The sequence below is a fragment of the Parasteatoda tepidariorum genome, chromosome 3 (assembly GCF_043381705.1).
Source record: "Parasteatoda tepidariorum isolate YZ-2023 chromosome 3, CAS_Ptep_4.0, whole genome shotgun sequence".
NCBI classification, from domain to species: Eukaryota; Metazoa; Arthropoda; class Arachnida; order Araneae; family Theridiidae; genus Parasteatoda; species Parasteatoda tepidariorum.
The window spans coordinates 15,966,343-15,984,370 of NC_092206.1; the positions used below are offsets into that span (position 1 = coordinate 15,966,343).

Sequence of the window (18,028 nt, forward strand, 5' to 3'; positions counted from 1 at the left end):
ATAATATATGCGAATCAATATATAGGGAGTTGCCTAATGACTACCCTTAATGAATCCATTTAGAATCTTTTTAAAAATTAATATAACAATGTAAACTCTTCAAGGGTTTTGCATTAATACTTAACCAATAAAAATACAAAAAAAATATTATTGAAAAATTTCAAATTCTCAGTGAGGAAGGTGAGATAAAATAGGAATCAAAACTTTACTGATTCCTTGAAAATTTAGAAATGTTTCTAATAATTACCTTTATAACTCCTCTTTGTTTTCCCAAGCAACCAAAAGGTTACTATTTTAGTGGTGATTAGAAAGATGTAGAGATTTCTTTTTCATTTAATGATTATAACTCACTTCTTCACTAATTTGTGAACTGTGATGAGCATATTTTTTGTATTTCTATTTTAACAATAGTCGAAAAAAATGTGTATTCAGAACTGTGATTACAGAAAACTCTGTGTACTCTTTTAGCCGAAATCTAGTTATATTTCTAAGTTGTATAACTTCGGACATTTTTATCAAAAGAGTATCAGCAAAAAATAGTTGAGCATTTGAAAAGCATTACCCTTTCTTTTTAAAATAGGTTTTCTTACAAAATTATCCGTTAAAAAAATTACTTGAAAATAGAAAAAAAAGCTTGCCAAGTTTTCACCCGTTTTTTAATCGAAACGGAAGAAATGTTGGCATATTTCAAAAGCCTAAAATCGTGATTCTCCTATTCAGTTAATTAAAGTTAATCAGTCAATGAAAAATATTAACACATGCGAAAAAATGCTTTATTTGTTAAGAGTAGAAAAAAAAATTTCTTACAAAAATTTATTTTGTATTAGAGATAGCAACAACCCTGTTTGTTTAAATTTTTGCTATATTTTAAAATAGCCCACAAGAATTATATAGAAGCTGCTTGCCCCTTGCAAAAAGATTATGTGTTTTTGAGGTAAAATTGAGGTGCTTTTATAAGGTGGTTCTGTGAAGTACAGAACTTGAAGAAGTACTATTTTAAGAAGTTCTTCTGTCAAGTACGAAATTAAACACCACATAGAATACCTACGAAAAGAAGAAAAGTTGTTTATTATTTATTTCATATGTTTTGACGAGGTTTGTAGTGAATGCAAACCACAACCTCACATCTCTCTGAAGTGATTTGCTTTTTTATAATCTGGATAATGAATCCTGGATTGATAATGAATTACTAACCTGAAGTTAGGATTAGGATTATTACGTAAGGATTATTAACCCTAAATGATATTCTGACTTCCGGGTATTATTTATTATCTTAAGAAAAATGCACTCAATATGTTTTTAAGAGTTATACATGAAATATGTGTTGAAAGTTTCTGAAAAAGTTTAGTTCTTTATTATAAGAAATTTGTATAAATTAACTTCCTTTTTGAAGTTCGTTCATTCAACTATACAATCCAATGGATCTATAAAATAAAGATTTTGACACAAGATTTTGCAATTTAAATAGCGACTCAGAATGGATAAAATAATATTAATTTCCCCACCATTATACGCATGCAAAAATATTTTTTTAAACGAAAATATGAGTGAAAATTATTTTACTTCAAAAAAATTAAGGAAACAGAGAATTATGAGTAATTAACAGTGTTTTATCATCTGTGATAGCAAAATGAACAAGAAAAATATTAANTTAACTTCCTTTTTGAAGTTCGTTCATTCAACTATACAATCCAATGGATCTATAAAATAAAGATTTTGACACAAGATTTTGCAATTTAAATAGCGACTCAGAATGGATAAAATAATATTAATTTCCCCACCATTATACACATGCAAAAACATTTTTTTAAACGAAAATATGACACAAAATTATTTTACTTCAAAAAAATTAAGGAAACAGTGAATTATGAGTAATTAACAGTGTTTTATCATCTGTGATAGCAAAATGAACAAGAAAAATATTAAAAAAACGAATAATGACTAAATCTAACAATTTTATGGAAAACAAGTGTTTCAGAGATCAAGGCTAGTCAGGGGTTAATAAAACTGACCTACTACCAAAATTTGAGAAAAGAAAGAAGAAATCAAAATACTGACAGTTTTACAAAAATGCTGACCAATTTTAGAACAGAGTTGACGAATAAAAGCTACTAAAACTTTATTTCCTTGTGACCAATGTAAGTGTTTTGTAAAATTAGTGTGATCACAAATAAGTCTGTAGTTTTGTTCTAAGAAGGTTCATATTGGAATTATTGAAAGATATTTGGGAGTGAGAGAGGAACGTTTCAGACGCCCTCTTCTTCTTACATGCTCTTTCAGAAAAAAAAAACTTAGAAAATGTGATGTTTAGTAAACTATAGTTCTGTCAAAAATCTAAATGCATGTAAAATATTGAAATTCGTGTACAGTGCTCCAAAAAACTGACCACATTGAATAATGCTTGATTTAATGATTGGCTCTTTACGCTTAGGACTCAATTTTAATGCTTCTAGGGGGGTGACCTTAAATATGCTAATTAAAAATGCTAATTGAAAATTTTTTAGACATAATTATAAAAATAGTTTAGTCACAATGCAAAAATTAACTTTTAGAAAATATTCAGTATTTTTTATTATATTAAGAATGGTCGAAATAATTTTGATTTGTTAGGTAGAAAATTTTCTACATCATATTAAAGTATGTAGTTTTAATTGGAAAAATACAAAATTTGAGCGAAATTGATCGAATCGAGCGAAATCGAATTTTAAAAAAGTTGTATATTTAAAATTTGATTTCTCTGGAGCTGTTGAACCAATTTTGCTCAAATTTTAAATTTTGCTATGTAAAATTACATATTTTAATATGGTGTGAAGGATTATATACCTTACAATTCAAAGTTATATCGGCTGATATTAAAATTATATAAATAAGAGTAAGAAACTGGTATTAATAAAAGTAAAAGCAAACATTAACGATAGGGATTCAAAGTTTGAATCGCTATCCCGACAAAAATATGGGGATCCTATTTCTCAGATTGCGGCTATCCCCTATGATTTTGGTTTTATAACCGTCGTTGAACAGACGTCCCAATTTTGAGTTTACGACTACTATTGCTCAACTCAGTAGCCTTGTAATTTTGAACCCAATCGAGAAGACAAGGGAACTCCTGGATCAAGTATTGGGAGAAATTTGCCTTCGTGGAGGACTTTTTGATGGAACTAACCCGCGTTGTATCCCGAACTAACCCGCATATCTGTTTTATAGTTGAGTTTACCTCTTCGAACCATTAAGAATGAGTCTTAGAACGCGAAGATCCGATCATTAGATCAAAAATTATTCAGTGTGGTCCATTTTTTTGGCTCATAATTTTTTTTTTATTAAAAGTTAAAAGATTCGGCTAACCAAAAATTTAGAGCCAAAACTAAATAAATTAAATAATTAAAATTTACGTTCCACTGACACGCTCAAAATTTTTGTAAAAAATAGCATATAAAAATTTTGGTAATTCAATTGCTCCTTAAATGTTTTTCCTAAAGAGAAAGATTTTGAATATTAAAAAACATATGTCACAGAAATTTTTATTTTAACAAAGCTTTAGTTTTTTGTCATGCTGATTTTTTGCACTATTTTTAGAATCATCAATGAGGGCGCTGACTGAATAGAAACAAAGTTTAATATCCATGAATAACTGTTACAAGAAATAGAATAAAAATTATTTGATTAAAAACTTTATTTCATCTGATGAGTGAGCCTTTGAAAAACAGACTTATAAATTTGAAAAAGAATATTTATTACGAAAAGCATTGAATTCCTTTCTTTAAAAAATAGCAAGATATTGATAAATATTTGTTTAAAACTCAGCGTTGTTCAACAATTTCCGTAATCATTTGCAAGATAAAAGAAAAAAACAACATAAATTGGTATATTTTACATATTTTCAATTCAACAAATTGCCTCAAAACATTGTGCCCATAAATTTTAATTACTCAATCTTCTTTGTACAAACAAGAATAAGAAAATAGTTTTAGAAGTTTATAATAAGTTTCAAATGAAATGTTGGCAACATTTACAATATTCTAATTACATGAATATAACTTGGAAATTTTAATTTATACTGAAACAAAACTTTTAATTAAAAATGCAACGGAATTCGTTTTTTTATAGAAAATTTCACCATCAAATTAATTATTATTTTTGTATCATGACTCATCTTTTGTTCTCAATGAAAGAAAACATTTTTTCGTTGTAGCAAAAAACAAACTCAAATGAATTCGAAGAGTTTGAGACGTTCTTTCGAAAATTAATTCTGCCCACGTAAGCGCATGTGCTGTTGTATAAAGAGAGTGACGGAGCACGAAAATGCACCAATCCAATTCCACTATCAGGAAAGATGAGAAGGAGTGAAAGGGGGTTCTCCAGATTTTCCTAAAACTTGGTCGAAGAACCTGGCAGAGAAGCAACAATTTAAGGTGGTGGTGCACGTTTATTTCATCGTTCAGCTCCATTTAGACTCGCCAAATGAAAACGAAATAAAGGAAAAAAATTGGTAAGCCATTTTACCCTGAAAGATTAAAGTTTTATTTTATATAATATAATAAATAAATAATATTATAACATAAAAAATTGCGATTTTCATTAAAAAGTTTTGGTATTACTTTGGTATTGTCAAAATTTAAAGAAAAGAAAGCATTAAAAATTCAGATCGTTGGTAAAAATTAATGCTAAAATAGCATTTGCATCAGAGAAGCAATAATTTAGAGTGCTGGCTCAAGTTTGTTTCTTCCTTGAGCTCCAGTTTGACTAATTTAAAATGGAATAAAGAGAAAAAATGGTAAGGCATTTCTTTCCTGAGCGGATTAAGTAATATTTCATAATATAAAACTGATATTATTTTATTAAATGTGTGATTTTCATTTAAAAGTTAGTTCATGGTATAGCCCAAAATAAAAGAAAAGAGAATAATAAAAAAGTTAGATTCAAGTGAAAAACAATGCTAAAATAAACTAAAAGCCATTTAATAAATGATTAAATAACAAAATAACCAAGAAATAATAAATTTGAAATTGGTTAATTTAGGATTCATTAATTTAAAAATATTTATTAGTTTTAATGTTGAAACAAATAATTCAAAAATGTCTTTTATAAAGTTTGCTTGAAAATTTTAAACTGCCCCATTTAATTTCTTTACTTTAAATTATTTCTAGTAAATATTTTTCTCTTAATATTAAAAATAAATATTGCTTCAGAAAAGCTCGTAACACTGATAATATAGTATTAATAAGAATTATTAATGGTATTGTCAAAATTAAAAGAAAGGAAATTATTAAAAATTTAGATTAATGAGAAAAATAATGCCAGTATAAGGTAAAAGCCTCGTAATAAATAATTAAATTACAAAAGAACTATGAATTAATAAATTTGAAGTTGGTTATTATGAAATTTAATAAATTTTGTGAAGTTAAATAGTACTAAAATATATAGTGAAGCTCATCGTAATAAAAATTTTGCTTTAAAATTTTAAACTAGTGTATTGCGTTTTTTTTATTTCAAATTATTCCTGGTAAATGCTTTCCTCTCGATATAAGACGAAAATTTTTCCAAATTATACAAATGACTGCACATACATTCGTGAGATTGTTAATAATATATTGTTAAAAGGGGAAAAAAATAGATAAGCAAGAAATATAATGAGTTATAAAGAACTATAATGACGTTTATTTATAAAATATTTATAACATTCATTTCTGAAGATAAGAGTAAATTTCTTAATTTAATTAGATGAGTTAAATAAGATAGTACAACATAGATTTCAATGAAATATATATATCTTTTAGTCCACTTTTTAAATTGTTTATTTTTAATTATTTTTGTGATTACAGCATGAGCTCTTTATGCCTGTATAAGCCTTTTTGTTTATCAGAAAATTATGCGTTTAATTATATCCATTTTAAGAATTTAACTAGTGATTAATTATATAAAATTTATCGAAAAATTGGTTTTATTTTCTATCACTATTATTTGCATAGCTTTTTCGGCTTTCCCCCCCTATATATTAAGATAATCTTCTTAAAATGTGTTTGAAAATATCACAAAGCAGTTTTCATATAATATCATTGAACTCAATTCAGTATTACAATACTTGCAATATTGATACATTTAAATCTTATATTAATATGAAAATACCTTGTTTTTAAACAAATCATGAATGCTATAGCATATCTTTATAAGATCACTACTATTGTAATTACATTTTTCTATTTTTCGATTAATAATTCAAGAATTTTCAAAATTGCTTGTAATAACTTTAATAGGTTATAAATTATATCAAGATACTAATTCTATTCTAAAATTGTAAATGAAATAACAAATATGTCTTAAAATGCTTCATTAAATTTTTTCTCATGAATATTTGTTATTGGTACAAACTTTACATTTTTTTTTCAAAATATTTCTTACACATATTTTTTTAAGAACTCATTATTTAAATCTTCATCAATTATAAAATAATCTTCTTGATTCAAATATTAAAATTTTTTTTCATTGTCCACAGAGAAGAATTGAAAACTAAACTTGAGTTGGATAATTACTTTTCTTTTCATAATCAGCATTTGTATCCTTTTTCAATTTCATCCTTTCATTTAAAAGTTGAAACTCGAAGTAAAATTTAATTAGCAAGTTCATTTCCAACCGAATTTAATGAATCATCACAATGAATTGATTTTTGCATTAAATATTTAGTAGAATTTTTTAAATATAATTATTGAAATTCTAGAAATTGATTTTAGAAATTAGATATTTATATAGTTTGTATTCAGAAAACTCAAATGATGTGCTACTACTTACTCTTCAACAGTTTAAATACTTTTGAGGAGTAAATGAAACTGGAAAATTTAGAATACGTTTTTAATGAAGTAAGCATTAATAACCTTTAGAATATAAAAACGAAATAAAAATAGTAACGATTATTTTTTTTTAATTCCGATATTTCAGCTGTTTTAAAAGCTCCAACTGTTTTTGTTCTATAACAGTTTATATAGCGGATTTACTTGTAAAAATTGAAAATTAATTTGATGTTTTTCTAAAATTATTTTTTTAAACTTAAGTTTTAATTTGTTTGATATAATACTCAATTAAAACAAAAATATAGACACATGAAAAATTAAAGTTATTTAATGAAATATGTAAAAATAAATCTTGAATATTAAAGTTATAGCCTGCTGATTTTATACTAAATATTCATTAGTTAAAAAAGTCTAATATATTTTAGAGATTTTCACATTAATTCACTACCTAGTGTTAACTTATTACGTGTTATTATGTGTTATGAAATTGAAACTTAATGGATTTTTTGTATTATGAAAAAAAATATGTTGTTGGTATATTATCTCTATCTCTATTACCTCTTATCTGATTTTCAAGAAAATAGTTTCTTCAATGGAGATGGTGTTTAGGAGATTGTGATAAGGTTTTGAAAGAAACAGTCAACCTTTTCTTGAAATTTGCACATAAAAATACTAACTTTGGGAGTTATATTTAAGATTGAATACAAACTAATTCTAAACCACATTATAGTTAGAATTAACTTCATCAGATTTAAAGTAAAAACAGCGCAATATCCAATTTCAGCTGCTTATAGAATTTTAATTGTTTAATTTTTAATGTTTAAATTGTACTGTTAAATAAATAAATACATTCAAAATTGAGATAATGTTCTTTTGAAACTTCCTTTTCACATCAAACGTAGGTAGTAACCAGGTGATATCCATAGCTAACACAACAAAATAGCTATTTTTGATGATATTGGCTGGACAATTGCACTTTTGTATTAAATGTCATTTTCGTATTGTAATATAAATATCATTTTTGTATTGTAAGGGACATTTCTATTTTACTCTTACCTATTGAGGTGCAAGAGCTATTGTGAAGGATATTTTAGTCTTATTCTTGTGTATTCCCAATAATGGAATAAAAAAAATTGTAAAATACATTTTCAACTTATTCTTACATGTTAAATGCAGAAACAAACGCTAGTGTGAAGGGCAATGCTGTATTGAAAAGGGCATTATTATTTATCAAATTACGGTAAAAAGTACCGGCATTCAGAATGCTAGTACTGTTTACCTTCAAATTCATTTTTATCGGAACATGTTACGGAACAAAAAATCTGATTTATCGTACTTTTATAGTAATAATTCCCATTCCATTCCATCATTGAATGACTCGAATTAAATAAATATTACTTCAAAAATTACGGTATAATATTTTACGGTAAAATAAGGATTTTTATTTTTATAAATCCAAAGTACTTTATACCATATTTTGATAGGGAATGTTTTAAGGTACAGCACCATAAACTGTAATTGTAATATTAATTAATAAATAATTGTAATATTTCATTTTAAATTATGGTTAATTCTTTAGCAAATGTATTTAAAAGTAAGCTTCTATTTGCATTTTCTATTTAGGAATACATTTTAAACAATAGTATTTAAGCAATAGTATACATTTTAAACAATAGTACATTTTAAACAATAATTGCAAATAAAAATAATTATAGATTCAATGTGTCTCAAGAACAAGTAATTATCAATTTTGTTATAAAATATTTAAACAATTTCCTTCGACAATTTCAAATGATAAAAGCTGATTATATCTCTTATTTTAAATCGCTGAATTATACGTTAACAGGACTGAACTATACGAAGAAATTCACGAAAAAATTACTTTCATCTTTGGCAAGGATGATTGAGTAAATTAAAAATAACTCTTTTTTGAGACGTTGAAAATTTTGAATACTGAAAATCAGTTGCTAGTAATGCATTTGAAACAAGAAATGGCCACGAATGTCGAACATTATTAAGTTTGTGAAATGATTAATTTAAACATTTTATTTTATGGAGATATACTATGCTGAAATTATTTATTAAACTAATTATAATTACTGCGCAACTCATAAATTATTTTTTACACTGTAGAAGGTTTTGGATCAAATTACGGTAAAAGTTAGCGACACTCAGGATGCCGGTAATTTTATCGTAAAATCCATTTTTAACCAAGCACTAATATATTCTAATATAACTAAATATATTCTAATTCTGTATACTATAATCTTATATACAGTAATTTTTACTGTAATAATTACCGTCAAATCACTGAATCACTGTAACTAAATAAATTCTTCTGTAAAAATTACTGTATAATATTTTACGGATAATGCACCCAAAGTGCCGGTACTTTATACTGCAATTCGTTTCAGAAGTTTTGCATTGTAATAATGATTATTGTCAGAACAGAATATGTTCTGTAACAAACATTTAAAATTGTAATAAGAAAACAGTTAAATATGCTTCCTAAGATATCATTCATTTAAGTTAATGATTTTTTTTAATTAAGTTAAAAGCATCATCAATAGCAACTTTTTTCGGTTATCAAATCTTACCGAATAACTAAAGTTGAACTGTAAAAAAGTTGTTTATAACACATTTATTAAATTAATTGTTCGAGTAAATGTTTCGATACTTAAATATGAAATGAAAAAAGAACAATAGAGACAATAATGAATTGTGATATCGATAAAAATTGATTTGACGCTCACGATTCAAAACATTTACGTACACAACACATTATTCAATATCAATCAGTATTAATATGCATCAATTATCTATCAGTACCAATATTAATCAATTATCTGTCAGTATCAACATCTATCAAATATCTCTAAGTATCAATATCTCTCAATTATTTATCATTATCAATATCTATCAATATTATATAATATTTATCAGTTATTCAATATCTATAAAATGGGAACATTGTTCAATCCAATATATTTATTTAATTGCAAGCTTAAATTTATATTCTGTCCAGGCTATTGACTCACGAATTTATTCTCAAAACAATAGTAGACACTAAAAGATAGAATTAGGTCAAAACATTACGCAACCAGATTGCTTTACACCGGAATGAGACAAGTATTATCGCTTACAATGTCAACTTGTCTACTTCGTAATTTAATGCCGTAACTGTTTGTTGTCAAAAAGTCGCTTTTATATTTAGTTGAAATATATAACCGAGAATCGTGAAGATTATAATTAAGAACAAGGTAATTGGAATGAGTTTTCAAATAAGTGTACCATTAAACACCTTATAGAGTTCTAACCTTCAAGCTTTGAAAAATACTTCCATAACATATAATGCTTTACTAAAATAAAATTTAAAATGAATATCTATGAAGAAATAAAGAAAACATAAAATAACATATATGATTTACCGTTTATTTTAAAGCATTATTTATATATAAGGGCATTTTCCTTATAACGTTTAATATTTATAGTTTGTAAGTGAATGATAAAATAAGAGCTCATTTAATCATTTGATAAAAAAATTAAAGAAAAACTGAAATCAAAAAATTGATAAACAAATTTAAGAAAAACTAAAAGCGGTAAAAATGTAAGATTTACTGCTTTCTGTTTGCGAAACTTTTTTATTTGATTATGTTTTTAAATAAGTTACACAGTTCTTCAACAGAGGGCAATGGTAACTTCACAGAAAATCACTAACTTCATAGTATATAAGTAAACCCATAGTATTACAGCATTGAACATTGATGAAAATAGACCATTAACCTTTTTTTCTCATATATTAATTTGAAACTAAACTTTAGTACTTTTACACTGCTGCATAATTATGCTACTAAAAAGCGTTTTAGCTAAATAAAATTACAACGAAATACTTCTAAAAAAATTAAATGGTGGTTTTGGTTAATGGTTCAAAAAACTAGTATTTCCTTTTATCATTATTAAACATCATATTAAGGCAGTTTCTGTATAACACTTATCCTAACAAAATTTTGTAACAAATATCCTAAAAAGTATTTAGCATTTGAAAAACTAATTAATGAAAAACTGAACGGGGTAGAACTGAACAGTTCGCTACTTTCTGTTTAAGAAACAATATTTTTCTAAGAATATTTCTAAATAAGTTACACAATTCATTAACATATTTCAGTAGTAATAAAAAAAACTTTGAAATGGTGATTATATAGTAATCATTTTTAGAGTAAAATTTAGGTGTAGTCTCAGGTCAAAGGTAACAAATGGCCTTGCAAATATTCCATTTGCAATGGTCTGAAATGCACCGGAAAACATTATTTTGTACATTTTTCTCAATCAGAGCCATCTTAGTACGAACTTTAAATTTTATTCTGAAATCTGCCCGAAAACACTGGTTACTCAGCAGAATTCAGCAATCTCACTTTGGATTTTAAATTTTGATACAACCATAAGATTTTCTTAAAATCATTTACCCTTTGGTCCTTAAAATAAAAGAGTTTAAGATAGAGAAAATGAAGTTTCAAAGCGGACACCATTAACGAGTTTTCAATTTTTAATCGCGATTTTCAAGAAAAAAATTTCTTTAATTCTACTCCCTCATTGTTTAGAAATAATTCTTTTAATTTGACTTTTATTTCTATCGGGTTAAGTATAGCCGGTTTTAAGAGCAGTATTTGATTTCTTCGCGTTTGATCGTTCTTTTAAGTCTTCAAAAATTTCTTTTCTTCCCAAAAAAATAAAACACTGAAGCTAAAAGTAATTACAAATAGCAAATAATTTAATTAAAATATTGGAAAATATATAAAAGGGAAATTGGTTGCATAGTTTATAAAGCATAGATTATAAAAAAATTGTGAACATACATTCGTGGAAAAATGGGATTAAGTTACGGTTACAGAATATTTTTCAAAAAAATTCGAAGTTTGAAAAAGTAATTAGAACACCATATTTTATCTACAATCAACATTCAGTAATTGCAAAGAAAAGTCAATTTTTGGAGAACTTCAGGAAAATGCCTATTTAAAATCCGAAGAAACTATTTTTCAATAACAAACACATACAATTATCTAGTTTCACTTGAATTCAGTGAATATGAGATTAATTTTATACATTACATATAAAAAAAAGACCTAATTTACTATAGTTTTTAACAATAGTACATAATTTTTACTTAATATCTTATAAGACTTTATAATATTTATTTTGACATTTGGTGATTAATCAAGTAAAACTTGAGAAAATAATATATTTTGCTTGAGATACAAAGTTGATATTTACGTAAGTTCATCACGAACAAAGTCGATTAATATTAAAGATGCATGCTCTAAGAAAAATTCTTGTCTCGAAACATAAACTATTAATTTTCTTTAAATGGCTTTTGGCAGCAAAATTATACATCACGCCGTTACTTGAGCAATTAAATATTAAAAAAATTGTTTACGCAAATATATGCTTACCGATTTTAAGTTCAAGTTTGACACAAAATGTGTTCCCGCTTTCATTCATAATATAAGGAAGATAAATATCATTTGAATGAATATATATCAAAACGCATTTAACGAAGGATGTAAAATGAATAATAGATAAACATTGATTTAGAAATAATGTTTTTAAAGGTATTCATTCTTAATAGCCAAATCTATAATAAATAGCCATGGACGTGATTAAAAAATAAGCTTACATATAACATTTATTTAATTTTATTTGTTTTTATTTATTTGTTTGAATTTGAAAAGAACCGTGGTTCTCAAGCGATAAGGGAAGCCTTCCAACGAGGTGCCCAGGTTCAAACCCCATCAATGACTGGTTGATATGAGTTCTGAACTCGGCTCGCACCAACAGCAGTGCAATCGAAAAATGTGCCATGTGAAAGAGGAATCATAGGTTAGAGTTTCTTTTCTGTTGGGCTAACCAATGGAAGTATTCGCGATTTTTCTCTCTGCGTAACACAAATTCTGGTTAGTTCCATCAAAAATTCCTCTAAGAAGGAGTGTTTCTCCTATCGCTTGATCCAGATGCTCCCTTTTCTTCTGGGTTGAGTTCAAAATTACAAGGCCACGGAGTTGAATATTGATAGTCGTTGAGGGGAACTATAAATCGACTACGTCATCCTTCATCTATCAAAAGGTACCTCATGATGGAATCAAGTTAACATGTCTTATATACTAGTGAATTGGTATTTAATATTTCTAGTGGTATTTACGCCACATCGTAAACTCAGAATTAAATCAGCTGTTCAACGCTGGTTAAAAAATAAAAATAAAATTTAGCTAAATTAAATCTTCATAGAGTGTAATGATGAATCAAACTTTCAGACTTTTCACGAGACCGTTTTTTATGAACACATTTGGTGAAAAAGTTTATATCACGTGTGTGAATTTGATAACTAGTTTAGGCATTTGCTTAGAAACCATGCTAAGGAACAGTTTGATTCGGATATGAACTCTTTGAAAAAAGGAGATTGCTCTTATATTTTATCAAGCGCTTCATACTTTCATACCGATATCTGGTGTGCGCTTTAAATGCTACATATTTTAGATATATTTTTAGTACACAAACAGATCCTTCCTGATTTGCTTGTATTTAATTCCAATTAGCTATATTACTTTTAATTCTTCATATAAACCAATCTTTTTCGATTATTTGCATCGTCTTTTCTCACATTTATATCATTGATACTTTATTTTAGATTTCGAGATCATCGCGGGAGTAACCCATCACTTCAGTGAAAACAAAAACTGTAGATGTAGAATAATGGTGGTCATCAATTTCATCCCAGTTCAATCTTGCGAAAAATTCCTGGTGCTGATTCTGCCATATTTTTTTAACAACTGGGAATGCTTTTATTGCTCACGATGACCTCTAAATATTGTCAAGTGAAAATAGTGGGGATAATGTACTTTTATTCTTACAATACTTCCATGCACATATTTAACATAAAATATTAAAACTTCGCATAAATTTTTAAGACTGGTGCTGACAAGCAAATAAGCATGTTTTCTTTTTTAGCTTCTGCATACTGTACAAGAGACATGCTGGTACAATTCTTTTTCGAGGGGGTGTAAAAATATCACCAAAATGATATTAACACCGGTGATAATTAGTTTTATTTTATAACCGTGGTCGAACAATCGACCCAAATTTGCGTTTACGACTACTAATGCTCAACTTAGTAGCTTTGTAGTTTTGAACTCAGTCTAGAATACAAGGGAACTCCTAGATCAAGAATTGGGAGAAATTTGCCTTCGAGGAGGACTATTTGATGGAAGTAGCGCACATTTTGCGTTACATGGACAGAAAAACCACGAAAACATCTCATGATTAGTCTGACGGCAACGGGACCCATACCCATAATCCGTACGCCACTAAGGATATTTTGCGTCAACTCTGTCGTCGATGCGAGCTTGAATTCGTATAGACCAGCCTTCACTTGAATTCGAACTCGGTTGACTTCATTGGATTACAAACGCTCTATCGCCTGAGCTCTCTCGGCTAGGGGATAGGGTGTTCGTAGTACTACTACGTTAATAGGCACTACTGGTATTGTGGTTATAAGTACCTGATATACTAATATATGTATTATAGTAACAGGTATTTTACGGCCCACCGCAAAATAATAATACTGAAACTTATATAAATCAAAGTTGTATAATATTCTATACCCCTTCGTATATAATTTTTAGGTTACAAATGGATTCATAGTATTCTACGAACTTAGTTTTGAAACGATTGCCCTTCTTTATGCAAAGCTAGATGAAAATACGTTATTATTCAATGCTCGATAAAAACAAACTATGAGAAATGGGGAACACAGGTAGAGGGGTGTTTATTTGTCTAGTATATCTATTCAACGATCTATCTATGTCTATTGATGAAGTTACAACAATCTATCTATTCCAGTCCTCGAATAAAATGACAATTTCATTAAACAGCATGGTTGAAGTAGATTGAAGATGTTTGGAGATGACTGGAGATGGTTGAAGTAGTAGGCAACAAGAGAAAACTAATAGCGTTCATTATGACATTGTTTTATTGTCTTTACAATAATTTTCATTTTTAATTCTTTACAGCAACAAAAAAATACATTTTATGACAAAATTAGTTTATTTTCATATATTTGCTTGCCTAATTTTGGAAATGTCGTCAGATTGAAACGTATCAAAAGGAATAAGAAAAAATTAACGTTAAATCAACTTAGCTATTTATTCAGATTATTTAGTTTTTAAAGTTTTTCGTTTGATTCTTCTGAGCTATAATCCAGTTTCTGCTTAAAACTTTTATTTGTATTGAGTTTTTATTTTTTAAGAATTTTAAAATAAAAGTTTCTTTTTTCGATTTAAAAATGTAAAAACAAAATATTTTTTGAAACAAACATTTTTCTGTGATTTGTAGTCAAATGTGTTTTTAGACAATCGCCTAAAATACAAGTCCAGTTCTTGGTACCCCTGAATATATGTTTATTAAATTTGAAATAAATCACTTAAAAAATTACAAACTTGGATAAACGTAATATTGCATAAAATATTGCGATTGATAAACTTGCCCCCTACTATTTCAGCATTTAAAAATTTTTTGTTCTTTTCATAAATTACAGATAAACTAAATGTAACAACAAACATAAAGAATTTTGCATTTTTTTCCAAAAAGAATTTCCCTTAATACATATAACCCCAAAACATTATGATCATCATGTTATTCTCTGATGTAAGCCTAAAGCTTTTTCGCAACCTGCACTTTATTTGCAGGAAAAAAAATTAAATGGCATATAATTGTTATATTCTCCAGGGAATCAGATATTTTAAGAGCATTAAAAATAAAAAGATCATTTTTAAAAAGTTGCAGTTTCATTGATTTTATAGAAAGCAAAATTGTATTTTTATAAATGGATTTCAATAAAGATACGTATATTTTTATTCTAGAGTTGCAATAAAATTTATTAAAGAATATTTAAAGAAAAAATATATAATTGTTTAAGATTTGAGTTTTGCATGTAAAGGATATTTTTTAGTTATGTATGGTACCTCATAAAATAATTTTCTAAAAGCTGTAAGAACTCGATTTTTGTATTTTTTTATTTTAAATAAATATAAGCATGTAATTAAGAAATAAAAATGTATTTTTTTCAATTTTTTTCATAGAATTTAGTAAATTTTAGTCTTTTTATTGAAACTCTTTCTATGAGAATATTATACATTTAATACAGATAATTTCATTCTTTAAATTAAATTGAAAGTTTTATTTAAAAATGATTTTTTACCATATTTTTCTAATATTTTTCAAGAATATATTGTTTTTCAAGAATATTTGTAGCGATATTTTTAATTTTCAATCTTAAGAATGTGTATCAATAAGTTTAGACGTAAACGTTCAAAAAATCCTAAAAGCGCATTAAATTATATTCATTATTATTTTAATATTTTTTCAAAATAATGGAAAAAAATTATATGTTTAATATGCATACTTGGGAACATATATATATTTCATTAACGCATTTAAAGAAGGAGATTTTTTCCAGGAAATATTTTTGCATGAACCGAAATAAAAAATTAAAAAAAAATGCATATCTGTTTGAGTAAAGAAGTATTATGTTAGAAAAATTTTTAGTGAAAAAATATCAGAAACAGAAGCATAAAACGCAAAGTTCGTAGAAAGTCAGAATGAAAATAACGTGTTCGCTTTCGCTAGGAAATTATAATCCATTTTAATCCGAAATATGCTTTATAAGAGCAACTTTAGCTGGAAAACTGAGGAAGTTTTATTTTGTATGTTAAGTAGGCAATTTGTAATTCTTCTTCAATGAATAGTTTGATACTTGTTTTAAAATGAGAAAATTATAAATGCGTTTATGACATAAACTTGTTTAAAAATAATTATTTGAAATTTGAAATATAGGCATTCTTTTAAATTTTTATCTAATGATCTTATTTTAAATCAACCTATATTTTTCTTTAATGTCATAAATGTTCCTTGTGAATAAAAAGAAAAAAAAAACTTTTATTATCAGTTTTTGGCGTAACTAACGATAAAATATGTTATTAAAAATATAGGAGTGTTCATAAATGCTGAGACACTACTCTGTTTGTCACGCTTGATAAATTATATAAGGTAATTGCTTATACGCTGCATATATTTTGAACTAATTTGTTTCATATTTTATAACCGAGGTTGAGCAGCAGACACACTTTCGAGTTTGCAACTCTCACTGTTAATTTTCGTAGACTAGTAGTTTTGAAGAACCCAACCCGGAAGGCAATGTGACTCCTGGATAAAGCATTGAAGCGAACTAGCTTTATATGAGACTTTTCGGTGCAACGAAACCATAATCGTGTTACATGGAGAGAAAAACCTCGAAAATCTCGCATGTTTAGTCCAACGGTTAGTAGATTCTAACTTACGATACCGTATGTAAACCATAAAGTAACTTACTGCATGGAAGCTAATTATTGCCTTTTATTTTAAGATAAAAATTAAAAAAACGAAATAGAGAGATTCTGAAAAGTATGGTTTTCTTAAACTACTATAAGGAAGAATTTACAATGCGTGTTAAAAAAGTGTCACAGTTTCAACTAAGATAGATAGAAAGTTTTAATTTACTAATGTTGAATCTTGCTAATGTGACGCTACGCTTTATTGGTGTTATACTGCATTCTGTTTAATTTTTTATTAAAAAAGTGTCTTGATGTAAAATCTAACATTGTTAATATACTGAATAGCCTTTGAACGGTAAAAATCAATTACAATTATTGTGCTTGTTTCAAGACAACTTATACTTACAAAAATATCTTTCCAATGCATGGCTTTATGTCGTTTTTTTGTAACTATCTTATACAAATTATTCGAAGCTAACGACACTGAAAGTGATTAAAGCGAGATAAGGGTGGATATATTATGATAGAAACTGAAGACGAAGGAATTTGTGAAATGAGAAGTTCGGGCATTTGGAAGCATATGCAAGAGAAGATAAAGGTGTCATATACTTATCTGAGATTCAGCCCATCAATTCTAGTTAGCTGCTGACTAGTTTCTCATAACACGCCTGTACAGTTTACATCACATATTAGATGCAGAGTGAACACGATAAGTTATTTTGAATATGTTAATAGACTTTAAGGACAATTAACTACAAGAATATATGACAATTTATAATCCAAGTTAGAGTATTTAAGCAGTATATCAAGTTATTATATATTTAGTTATCATAAAAGGATATCTGTTATATATATATATATATATATATATATACATATATGGCAACG

At 26.8% G+C, this 18,028-nt stretch overlaps 1 protein-coding gene across 1 annotated transcript in view; it reads left to right on the forward strand.

Moving 5' to 3' along the window:
- Positions 1–4,320: 4,320 nt before the first annotated feature.
- LOC107453392 (RYamide receptor-like) overlaps positions 4,321–18,028 on the forward strand; it is a 44,224-nt gene continuing 30,516 nt past the window's right edge. The window contains exon 1 of the mRNA XM_016070212.3: positions 4,321–4,486. The gene's annotated coding sequence lies outside the window, so the exon portion shown is untranslated. The remainder of the gene's footprint in view (positions 4,487–18,028) is intronic.